The sequence below is a fragment of the Triticum dicoccoides genome, chromosome 4A (assembly GCF_002162155.2).
Source record: "Triticum dicoccoides isolate Atlit2015 ecotype Zavitan chromosome 4A, WEW_v2.0, whole genome shotgun sequence".
Lineage (NCBI taxonomy): Eukaryota > Viridiplantae > Streptophyta > Magnoliopsida > Poales > Poaceae > Triticum > Triticum dicoccoides.
This window is the reverse complement of record NC_041386.1, coordinates 744,210,615-744,223,804: the sequence shown is the minus strand read 5'-3', so window position 1 is coordinate 744,223,804 and position 13,190 is coordinate 744,210,615. Positions and strand designations below refer to the sequence as shown.

Here is a 13,190-nt window from a genome sequence, read left to right as displayed (position 1 = left end):
TATATATATATATATATATATATATATATATATATATATATATATATATATATATATACGGTGGCGCTAAACTAAGCGAGAGCGCAAAGCTCTTATTCTACGCGCCGGTCGCTAAATCAGCGCAATCCTCGTCCCCGCTAATTGTTTGAGAGTAAACAGAAATAGAAAATATGGTAATGCATTTAATTTATGTTACCACTTCACGCGCCCCACCACCGTCCCGTGGCTCCGTGCCACCCGCTAATCATAATGGTAAAACCGGATGCAGGAAAAAGTAATGGAATTAAAATGGTTACTGCTAGTCACGCACAACACTCCGCTCGGCAAACTAGACTTTATTCTATTCCAGCTAAAATAGCTACTAGAATAGTAATCGCCGGCGTTCTTCTAATCATAGTAACAATCATTGTAAAATATAGTAAAAGAATTAATTTGGTTACCATTGCACCCACCACCTCCGGCCTTGCGCCATATGTTGCATAGTAACATTAGGTGAAAAAAATAGTAAACATACTAATTAGGTTACACCTGCACAGACTACTTCTCCTTCATGCATCACAATTTAAGCACATAGTAAATGAACGTTCAAACAATAGTAATGGAATTACTGTTGCACTCACAACTTCCATGGCACGTACCATAATTAGGGCACATAGTTACTACTACGCTCAACCACATTTCCCCTGGTAGTAACTAACACTAGAAAATATAGTAACTGACTTCGTTACTACTATCACACCACAAGGCAAAACAACATGTATTACTATAGCATTTTAAAAGAAAAAACATGTATTACTATAGAATGCACATACTTTACGACCCATACTTGGCTAAGCAAACTGGTAACCCAGCGTAGCATGCTTACCATCATTTAATCATGTGATTACGATGAAGTTAACTAGTAATGCACTCACACCACATTAAGTGGACCCATTCCAGCCGATGCGAGTGGGAAGGTCCAATTTAGTTCCCGTACAATGGTAGCGCGCAGAATAAGGTAGTATACGCTCAGGCTTAGATTAGCATGCCTATATATATATATATATATATATATATATATATATATATATATATATATATATATATATATATATATATATATATATAGGCTTGCTAAAATGAGCGAGAGTGTATTTATAGTTATAATACGCTCCGGCCAGAGCAGTGTGAATCGTGTCCGTAACCAACCTCGCTCCTAACTACGCTAAACCAACTGACCCCTCAATGATGCGGTAAATTGATAGTAACCAGGGATGGGTATATAGTAATGCAATTACTACCTGCCTTTTTGAAAGCAATAGCAACGAGATCATCATGAGTTGTAATTCTCAACTTTCATATTACAAGAAAATAAACTAATCATCCAATTGTACCCCGCAGTTGATAGTAATGCAATTACTACTACCTACCTACGCGTTCTAAAAAACTAGGAGTACCTCGTTCTGGCACTTAATAATAACAACGACTAGTTGTGCGGTAATTGAATTACCATACCCTCAAATATTCCTTTAATTACTCACATTACTTTATCTTTTCATTTGTATTTTTTTTGCATTACCATCCACTTTTTACTACAGTCAATCTGTGAGTATGTAGTAATACATGTTACTACATATCAGCCCAGTAAAAAACCCTGGTCCATTACCATCTGTACCATTCCTTTTACTGGCAATGATTAGTGCCATCGGAATCGGGACGTAGCGGTCCACGGACCGTTACCCTCAAGATTTTTTGCGGTGGAGAATTAGGACCGGCAGGCATGACCCGCGCCCCTAATTAGGATCCATCGGCGCGTAGGCTAAGCAGGAATGCGCGCATGCTTACAATAGCGCAGCCGTGTGTGTGTGTGTGTATATATATATATATATATATATATATATATATATATATATATATATATATATATATACGGAAAATGCATCCTACTACCGGGTGTAGCTACACTCATTTCTTATATACTACCATGTGGTAGTATATACTCTACTTTATTATTTTTATTATGTTCATATACTATATCTAAGATACTCCAAAGTGAGTTATATGAAAAAATTGCAAGTGAGCTCATAATTTTATTGTATTTATGAAATACGTACATATTTGTACGTGAAATGAAGTATGCATAAAATATTATACATACTACCAAAAAGGTAGTATATATACTACCTAAACATTCTTATATACTACATACTACGTGTACATACTCTACGATATGGTAAATACTACAAAGTGGGAGTAACTACACCCGGTAGTAGAATATATAGGCCCGCTAAAATAATCCTGAGCGCATTATGGATTAGCGTGCACTCCGGCCGCCTGACCCAATCAGACTCCTCGCTAATTAGCCAGAACCGTCCCATGTTCCGAGCGCGTCCGTGACTGGGTAGAAAATCTCTCGTAAAATGCTAATGGAACATAGTAACCCTGATGTTTCGTGCGCTTCCGTGACCGTGTGGAATCCATCGTAAAACTCTAATGGAACATAGTAATAGATCTTGCTCATTACCGCCTCTCCTTGTGGCTATGCATGATTAGCGCAATTTGCACGTAGTAATGTGTTTATAGAATGTAGTAACGAAGTTTCATAATTAGTGAAGGAAGCATAGTAATGATTACTAGATTGCCATAACTATCACTCTGTGACCAAATTAAATACTCCCATTACTTGATTAAATGCCTACTAGATTAACAATTGTTTGTAAAGTATGCATAATCTTACTACAATCAAGACTGGACTTACAAGACAATTCAGTGGAAATACCTTACTAGAATTAAGACTTGACATATACCAGACTTCGGATGAAATACCCTAAGAAGAAGCTCTTAGGTAACCACTATATTAGTTCATGGTAATTGCATTACCACCATAAACCAATTCCTAGAGGGACTACTAGTTCCCAGCATTGACTAAAAGTAAGACACCCCGTAATGATTGTAGTTTTGTTACCATATATCTAAACATTCACTACCATGGTTAATTAGGCGGTTGGGCGGTGCATGCCATCCGATAAGCCAAACAATACCATTACCATATATGTCGAAGTTTACTATCATTAGCATGTAGTGTTCTGGGGCGGGGATGGATAGCCTGGCTTGGGTAAATGTGTTACTATATTCTGTAGTGCTTTTACTATATTTCACAAACAATTACGAGCGTGTAGACTAAAGAAAGGAGGGGCGGGGTGGTCAATGCAGTCACGTGATAATTATATGGTTGTTACGATGGTATTCATCTTTTTTACGATCAAGCGGCGACAAGTTTCTCGGTTGGTTAATTTGGCAGTGGCGCGTGCGGATGTCTGATCCGCCTAGCCTGGCCGGAGCGCACGATTAGCGATTCTACGCTCGGGCTTAGTTTAGCGCTATCGTATATATATTAGTTTAGAAACACAAAAGTGAAAGTACCATTCTACACCCGGGCTCAAATGCTCCTGGTGTGAACAGTAATCTCGAAAAAAAATAGAAAACCAATTCAACAAATACTATATTTTTTGTAGCATACTTTCAGAAATGTTTGTTGTGCATGAAAATTTTCATTATGAAATAACATTGGTCGAAGCCGCAGCAAAACAAATTCAGAGTTCCAAAATGCTTTGAAAGTAACATTTTCAGAGCATCAATTTTGTCTTTTTACCATGCATTCCACCTATGTGATTTTGTGATGAAATTTTCATGCACAACAAACATCTCTTGAAGTGTGACACAAAAATATCAGAATTTTTTGAATTGTTTCGAGTTTTTATATATTTTACTATTTACACCAGGTGCATTTGAGCCCGTGTGTAGAAACTCCATGTCCGAAGTGAAAGATGTTCCTTGATGAGTAACATGACAATGACAATAAGAATCCATCACGGTCCATGTTAAATTATACTGGTGTTTTATGGCAAGAAAGGTGCTACTTCGGATAAATTGATTATATATATACTAAATTTTTGTAACATATTTACACTGTATGCACGGTGACTTTGTTTTTTGAAACTACAACTGCACTCATTGTTCTTTGATAGAGGAAATCCGACATTTTTGGTACTACGGTGTAGGCTAAGACGTTTTTTATACCATTGTACTAACTAAGAGTATAGTTTATAATATATAATATATTTTCTAAACAAAAAATTGTATTTTAACTTAACGTCCAGACGAGCAAGATTCTTACAATTTAAACTATGTAAGGTCGGACTATGGAACCAAAGTGGATTAATGAAGTCCTGAGGGATGGCCAAACAAGAGCTGGCATAGCTCAAGCTACTAAACACATGTCGAACACACAGGGGTGCAATAAAATATGAAGTAATTTGTAATGGACGTCTATGATATTAGCATAAAAATATATGTAGTGTGAAAAGAAGGAAGGATATCCATAGTAATTTATGATTTGTTGCGAACCTCAAATCTGTGCATGAATATCCAATTCTTATGTCTCTTATAAAATACTTAAGTCTCTCAAGTTCCTGTAGGAGCATGGGTTCATAGACTAGTATGGTAGGCATGTGAAATTATTCTCGATACCATTGTATGCTATATGAAAACTATATCGGTACTATAAAATGATTTCTAGATATATAAGCACAGATATGGAGTATGTGTAATGGGTTCAACTACACAAGCAAGCAACATCCAGTTTGATGAGCCATCCAAAGTGTAGAAGGACCAAGATAAAACCATTGGGAGAACGAAATCAAGATGATGAAAATATATATTCAAAAGAGGGATTCCATGGGCATTTATCAAATGGAAGGAAGGGAGAAACACCTTGTTTGCAAAGCCTTAGATCGTCTTGCTTTTTTTGTTTTATCCCACAATAGAAGAGCCTCTTTCTCTCTCTCTCTCTCTCTCTCTCTCTCTCTCTCTCTCTCACGCACACACACACTCCCCTCAATAAATGACACCGAGGTGTACATTCTTATAGATTGGAAACATCATGCTATTATTTAGGCCCTAATAATTTTATAATGATGCATTAACTTTTGCAATGTATTTAATTGTGGCTAATGGCGTCATGCTCTCTGCAAACAATTGCAGGTCTACCCATATCTATATAAGGATAACAATACTAGACTCTTCATCTATTGGACTGTAAGATAAACATCATATTCCATTCTATCTTCATTATAACTCATATTGAGCCCTTGTTTTATTAAGGTAGAGAATATCATCAACGTACTAATTTCCTATTGTTGTGTAACATTGTAGCGTGATGGATATCATACAACAGGTTGTTACAACCTAATGTGTCCAGGGTTCATCCAGACGAACAAAAACATCGCCATTGGTAGCAGCATCTCCCCAGTATCCACCTATGGTGGCACACAACATGACTATGATATTTTAGTTCGGAAGGTAACACAACAAAAATAAGCTTTCACATCCTATGTATTGAGTAGACCCCCCCCCCTCCAAGTGTAGGATCCCTTATACCTTAAACGTGGAAATATGAGTTGGGTACAATCATTTTATTTTATACCACTCAATAGGATTTCATTTACTTTATTGCAGCCACTAGGATTAGAACTCAAGACATCTAGATTTGAGTTGCATGCACTGACTAGTTCATCCCAAAAGCTTAAGATGATGGAAAAGAATGAACAATCCACTTATAATTCAACATTAAGCATAGAAAATGAAATTCATGAATTGGCACAAATAATTGATGCCAGCTTCCTCTCCTTTATGAAATCGTGGCCCGTGGCTATTTTTGGTCTCACTAATGGTGTAGTAATTGTCCCCATGCATGTTTCATAGTTTTCCATGAATTTAAAACTCCTTCTTAACATGTTAGAATTTTAAAATAATCTTAGCCATTGATTTTAAGTTAGTTCAAGTGATTGGGACATGTTAATATTAGAATGGCTGGATAATAATGTTTACATATCATTTGAACTTTTATCAATGGTCTACATCACAACATGAAGAAAGTCCTTTCACCCTAGGTGCATGCTTGCATGCATCATCTAGTGCAGGTGTAGTTGTTATAGATTCACCAATTACATAGGACGAGGCCGATTTCGTCTCTATGTGATTTGAATGATAGAGTCGAGTTTGTTAGCATATACTCAAATGGTTTACCTTCTTATAGTATCTCAAGGTTATATGTACATATTGTTACCATCCATGTATTCACATATAAAATCCACAACGCTAGCCATATACACCCTCCATTCCCTTTTGTAGTTCGTATTAGTTTTTTGGTAAAATTCATCAATGTAGTGCGTGCATGCAGCCTAAGTCTTGTTTGGACAAATTCACCCTCGACAGAAATCACAGGAACCACAGCAGGGAGCGCACATGGGGTGGGACAAAACTTGCATCCAGGGTTAGTCTAGTATAAACCACATCTCCAGCGCATGCATTGGTATAAGAGCTGAGAACTATGCTCATTATAAACTGGAACAGAGGGAGTATTATTTGAAATCATTACTAGAAATACTCACCCCTGTCAGCTCACCAGTGTTGGTACAATTAGAATCAATACTTTCCCATGTGTTTAATATGAGTATCAGCTTGCTTTAAAAGCTACAAACATGCGTGTAAAACATTTGACTTGTGATGCACGCTTGTGTGGGTAGTTCTGCGTGGTGGCCTCCTTGCCTTGTGTGGTAGTTTTCTATATGAACCGGCTGTGCGACTAGTATGGAAACTTATGGGTATCGATAGATATCCATTTTATACTACTGGCAAGGCTGAGAGTGATAAGATAGTACAAATGGGTTATTTTGTAATGGTTTTCTATTTCAGTGCCCCAAGTTGTCTAGTACTCCTCAGTTTTACCCCACCCAACTACCATCGCTCACTTTTCCCCACCACCAGATGCCCCACACTCAAAAACACCCAAAATCTTGCAACCATCTCAGTTGTATGCGTGTCTATGTTTATGTGCATACACTTGGCTATATGACCTAATATCAAGCACGATTAGATTTATATTTAGATTTGTTCAACGCTAAAGCGGATCGAACTGACATAGTGACATTACACTTAGAGACTGCTTAAACTAATATGAAATATTAACTACGGCGACAGAAGATGGCCAGCTGACGCCCACAGATGGACGGCTACTTATCTTCATCGTCCGAAAGGATGATGGTGCCGTCGTCGTCATTTTTCTGGTCTTCGTCGTCGGAGGAGGATAAGATGACGACATCGGGTGACTTGCCTTCCGCCTCGACGGCGGACGCTGCACGGAGAGTAGCCGCCCTCCTCTAATCTCGAGCTGCGGCTTCTTCTTCAGCCACCCAACGCCTGTCAGCCTATGCCTAAGCCATGGATAGAGACGCAGCTAGCACCGCCTGGTCGAGCTGCTGCTGCGCCACACAGGGCCTCCTCGACATGGGCAGTGAGTATGACAACATCAGGATTAGGAGGCGGTGCGTCTTTCTCGGCCGTATCTTCCACGCCGTAGATGTCGAGGTGCTCCTACATCGCCTCGAAGGCCACCTCCTCCTCGGTGTCCTCCTCCTCGAGCTCCCTGCGGTTACGAGACACCTCTGACGACATGGGCTCGAGCTTGGAGTAGTTGAGTATGTGTTGGAGCCAATGAGAATGTGCCATAGTTGGAGCCCACAGCCGCTCCAGTATTTGAGCCACCGCCGGTGCTGGGCACCGGCGCCCTGGGGCAAAGACCGCTCATGGAGATCCTTGTTGTCCGTAACTTCCTCACCATGGTGGATGATGAACTAGCTTTGAATTGCATGGCGCGTGGAAGCAATGGAGTGAAGCGTCGGTGGAACAATGCCGCACATTGGTATTTAATCAGAGGAGTGCGGCGTGTGGACAATCAGCGCTGGGAGTTCAACGGAGCACCGCCCCCATATTTTCACATTGAATCGAGGCGTGTCGATGTGTAAAGTTGCGTCCCTATGGTGCGCTAATTGCCGTGATGCGACGAAGCTGCGTGGCAACGCGCATGGAGGGCAGGCTGCTTCGGGTTGGTTAGTTGAGACTAGGCATCTATGATGACCCATTGATCGAGCACGCGTGTCCCTGTTCCCCCATTGCCAGGTGGGCCACTCATGTCTGTAGCAACGAAGCACCCGCCCGATCAAGCCAATCAGGCCTCATCTCGCGGACCGACCATTGCTGACCCTAGCGCCTGATATAAGCCGTTCCCGACTAGCGATCCAACGGTCATGGCTGCGTGGGGTTTTGAGAGGGGTTAGAGGGGTTTGAGAGGGGTTGGAGTGCTAGGGTTGGGCATAACTATTTTAAAAATATTAAAAAATTATGAAACTTGTGCACATCATCTTTTTTGGTTACTAAGTTACTCGGAAAAATAAGAAACCACGACCAGGACCACAAATATTTTCATGAAATTTTCTTCATACATGGCCTTAAAAAATCAAAGAAAATGAGAATATGCTCAAAAAATGAAATCCTTGTGCATGAACCCTCTTGTGTGAACTAGTTACTGGAGAAAATCATGGACTTGCAATACCTCAACTTTGAAAAAAAAAACCTTCACAAAATGGCCTATCCAATATGAACTTGTATGGATTTCAATGCATATGCCCATGGTCATGGCCACATTCATGGCATAGTTCACAATAACATGTCCAAATTTGGCACAACCATGGATGTTACCATAGTGGACAATGTTTGAATAGTAATTATAATTTTATTTAGAATAAAATTTTATTTTTCCATTTTTCAAGTGCCAGAAATGAACTTTTTGTGAAGTACGTGTCTGAAATAAGTTATGAAATTTGGTCTTTCCATTTTTCATCCAAAGTAGACCACATTGTATGCATACTGCCCAAGTTTCATGAATTTTCAAGCTTTATTTCTATATTTCATCCATTTACTTAATTTCTAGACATTTAACAAAATTAGCTCAAATTTTAACTACAATGGTCATGTATGTATGTTCTGAAAATTGGCAAAAATCAATTTTACCTTTTGAATTGGTGGTACAGGCACTTGGCACAACAAAACTTGAATTCCAAATAGTTTGGTAGGATTGGTCAACAGCCTTGCAAGTTTGACCTCACTTTGAGAAAAAAAAGAAAATGGGAAAAACTTCAAAAAATGAAATCCTTGTTTATGGAGCCCTCTCGTGTGACCTAAATACTGGGAAAAACCATGGACTTTCAGTACATCAATTATTTTAAAAAAACTTCACACCATAAATTCCGTGTGCATGTATCCCTTTTTAAGTATGTTTTGCATGTTTTTGTTTTTGGTAAGTTTTGCATGTTATTGCTATTTTAGGTAAGTTTTGCATGTTGTTGCTCGTTTAGTTAAGTTTTGCATGATGCAAACATGCAAAAACTCTCTGAACATACAAAATACAAAATGTAGCATACACCAAGCACATTCAAATGACATAAATATTTTAACGATGGGCATCTACATGTCGGATCCTCATCACTTGCAGAAGGGGGTTGGAAACGCTTTAGATGGCAAGCCAGGTGCCGGTTGAAATGTTGAGCATTTTGCTCAAACTGTTGAGCTTATACTCCTCCACCACAATTGTTGCAGTCTTGCAAACGACTTGGCCTCCTATCTAAGCAGCGGTACATCCTCCACGACATCAGCACCGAAAAGCTCCTGGTCATTAGTTTGATCATCCTCGTCGTCCAATGCAATCGTCAGATCCATGTCTGCTTGTGAAGGATGCTCACGTCTTGTACATCCTCGTCCTGCTCCAGCTTGTTAGAATTCTTTTCCTCCTCCTCCTCGTCGGAAACTTCTTGCTCATCCTCCTCCTCTTCCCCCTCCTTGTCAGAAATTTCTTCCTCCTCCTCCTCCTCCTCCTTCTCGTTAGCATCTTCTTCCTCCTCATCCTCATCGTCTTAATCTTCCTCCTCTGATTCCTTGTTGACAACGTCGATAATACACAAGTTCACAGGCCCTTTCGGCACTGGATTCAACGCCAAGAGGCGGGGGCGGTACTCGTACCAGCGAGCTCGCTATCGAAGATCCGGTGACTCCATCGCCTCTGCCAATGCCCAGAGGAGGATCTCCATTGTCATACCCCCCTTGCCTTGAGTAACCATCCGCTTTAGTTCATCTGCTTTCACTTCCAAGGTCAGGCCCAGTGAGTGCGACTGAAGGGAATTCACACTCGGAAACCAGGAGCATATTTCCTTGCACTTGGCCAACAATTGTTCATCTCCAGCGCAGAACTCTTCCATCGCCCTCTTCCATCCAGGTAGAGCTAGTAATCAATCATAAACGAAATTCACAAATCAAAATTTTAAACGTGAAAGCAGTTATAGGGATCCTAATTTCCAGGGTCTTCTTTTTTTCACACTAGCTGCCACTATCACGAATCCAATCCTAAATAAATGTGAATATTGTCTGAAAAATGGAGCAGCTTTACAAACAGCAATTAAATCACCAATTCAATCCACTAATCCTAATTGCTAGGGTTTTGATTAGAAACATACTTGTCGCCTAACTATATCGGATGGTTCCTGCGTGCTGCGATACATCACTTTGTCCTATCGCCATCGGAGCTCAGGAGGACTGTGGAAGTGGGCGGCAGCGGCAGCGGGGCTGCAACAGGAACGGCGGCGGCGGCGGCTGGGTGGGGATGTGGCTGCTCGGTGGGGATCGGGCCATTTTAGGCCAAATAAAGCGATAGCTCACTAAGCCCAGGTCCCACTCATCATAAGTGGTCACGACCACGGCCCACCTGCCATTTGCGGCCCACATGTCCAAAGAACTGAGGCCCCACGCGTCAGTAACTTAGCAGGTAACGGTCAACTGCATTGACCCGACGACAAGACTACTTTTGGGCTTTTGTAAGAATGGTCCGACTGGTGGAGGGCCAGAGTGAGCAAAATTAGATGATGTGGCCAAAACTGAGCACAACTAAGGAAGGAGGGGCATAGAAATAGAAAACCCATTTTGTAATCCCTTTATCCAAAATATACGCATCATAACAAAGAACTCATATACCAATGGGCAGTTAAGAGGGGTTGTTTAGCCTTCTAGCATTGGCTCACAGAGGTATGCTGAACATAAATATTGCCGCCTGCATTGGCTCATTCTGTCTCAATTTTGAAAATTGAATGAAATTACATGTGTTATATTTCGGGGCGGAGGGAGTAGTAGTGACGGGGTCACTAGAAGGTATGAACTACTAGCACGTCAGCTCCTATATGGTGTGACATCGTATTTTTAAAATTTATGCCAAAATGTTCAATTATCACTTATTTTATGCCACTATGCATACACCATGTCCCAAATGCATGTCAAATGCGCACCTTATGTATACATTACATATCTATATAAGCTTTTAAGTTACAACATGCTATTATATTATATGTGTGCATGGTGTTACTTAAGACCTAAATACTTATATAAATGATTTGTATACAACTTCTCAATTGGGAAACCTACCAATTGTGAACTTCCTTGCATTTCAAACAAAAAATACTAAATATATGGTATATTTATGGGGCCAAAGGTTGTGTCTTCTCCTTTAATCTCAACCCTTGGGATCAAAATGGATTGGCCGATCATATTAGCTTGTGCGTACTTAAAGCCGCCTTTCACAAAGCTTCAAAGGATTTTCCCTGACGAGCTTTTGCTTGGGCCATTTGTAGTAATAAAATATCTTACCATGGCATGAGCAACAAGAACCTCTTTCGAAAATAATATTTTAAGTTTCCAGGAAAATTGTGACGTCTGTATTTCCATTCTAGGCAATGTGACACCTACAGATTAAGATCCAAAATAACTCTACTTATGTGTTAACATCGACAATAACAAGTGTGGCTGTTTTTTTGATACCAATTGAAATGTTTCATGTGGTGATGCCAGTTGTATAGGTCAACACGTAAGTAGAGTTTGTGTACAACTTATCTGTAGATGTAACAGTAATTACACTCCTCCATTATATTGGAACACCTTTCCATAGTGAAATAGGGAATACATAAACTCACTTTTGCATTGTGATACCCTAGCCCATTAGTGTTTCAGTTTCTGTATTGATTTTGGAACTTAAGAGATCTAAACTATATTCCCTGCTCATATTCTGTTGTATTCTCTAGTAAATTAATTTTGGCTGGCAGGACCCAAAGGATGGCAATTGGTGGCTGCAAGTGGAAGGTGATTGTGTGGGGTATTGGCCATCGTCCATCTTCTCATACTTAGCCAATAGTGCCTCTTCTGTACTGTGGGGTGGTGAGGTGTTTTCACCTGAGGCTGGACAAACTTCCACACAGATGGGCAGTGGACACTTCCCCGAGGAAGGGCTCGGTAAGGCCAGTCATATCAAGAACATCCAAGTGATAGATTCGTCAAACAATCTCAAATCGCCAAGTGATGTGGGCTTGATAGTTGAGCAGCGGAACTGCTATAATGTGCAAAGTGGTATCTCTAGCGACTTGGGCAATTACATCTACTATGGGGGACCCGGGAAGAACCCTAACTGCTCATGAAGAGTACATGTTTAGTACTATAATGTTTTATGCATTACAGTGTCCCAATATGTATCCTTGGGGTATATACTAATGCTATAGTATCTGTTGCCACGTATGGCGTTGCAATGCTCAATATATGTGTTTAGGACTACATTCATAAAAAGATGCTCCATAATATGTTGGAGAAAGATCCATGAACATATAAATTATTAAGCATGTGATCATGTTGACATTATTCCTGAGATAAATAAGTTAGAAGCTAAGCATTTTCTAAAGCCTTGTTGTGTCTGGTTGAAACTTATTTGTTATAAAAACTTCTCCCAAGTGCTAGCTAATTATTATAAGATTAAGAGATACTTGAGCATGTGGTGTTTGCAAGAAAATATCTCTAACAAAGACCTTTTTTGAAAAATGAGATAGTGCAGTTGTTTAATGATTAGGAACATGGTTTGCGACCCTCAAGAAACATTTAATTGTTAAACTTTTGCGTGTACGGGGTGTTATGATCTCCTCATTATAACTATTGTAAGAAAGTTGTTGCTTAGCATGTTTGATCATGAAAGTAAATAGTGATGCTGTCATGTCTGTATTCTCTATTATCATAATGAAATGCGCCGTTAGTATATTAACTCAAACTGATTGCACTCTTTAGGCCAAGAGCTCATGAACCGATCAATTTAGTCCATAAACACGTTTATTTGATAAAAAAGGCCAACATCTATTCGAGAGAGAAAAAATCGACGACATGGCTGCCATGTCCGTGTAGCTTAGACCCGTTACACTTTGATTAATTTGTAGATGATATTTTTTGAAAACTGACCA

At 39.8% G+C, this 13,190-nt stretch overlaps 1 pseudogene; it reads left to right on the top strand.

The window, feature by feature from the left end:
- LOC119290013 overlaps window positions 1-12,386 on the top strand; it is a 26,822-nt pseudogene extending 14,436 nt beyond the window's left edge.
- The last annotated feature ends 804 nt before the right edge of the window (window positions 12,387-13,190 follow it).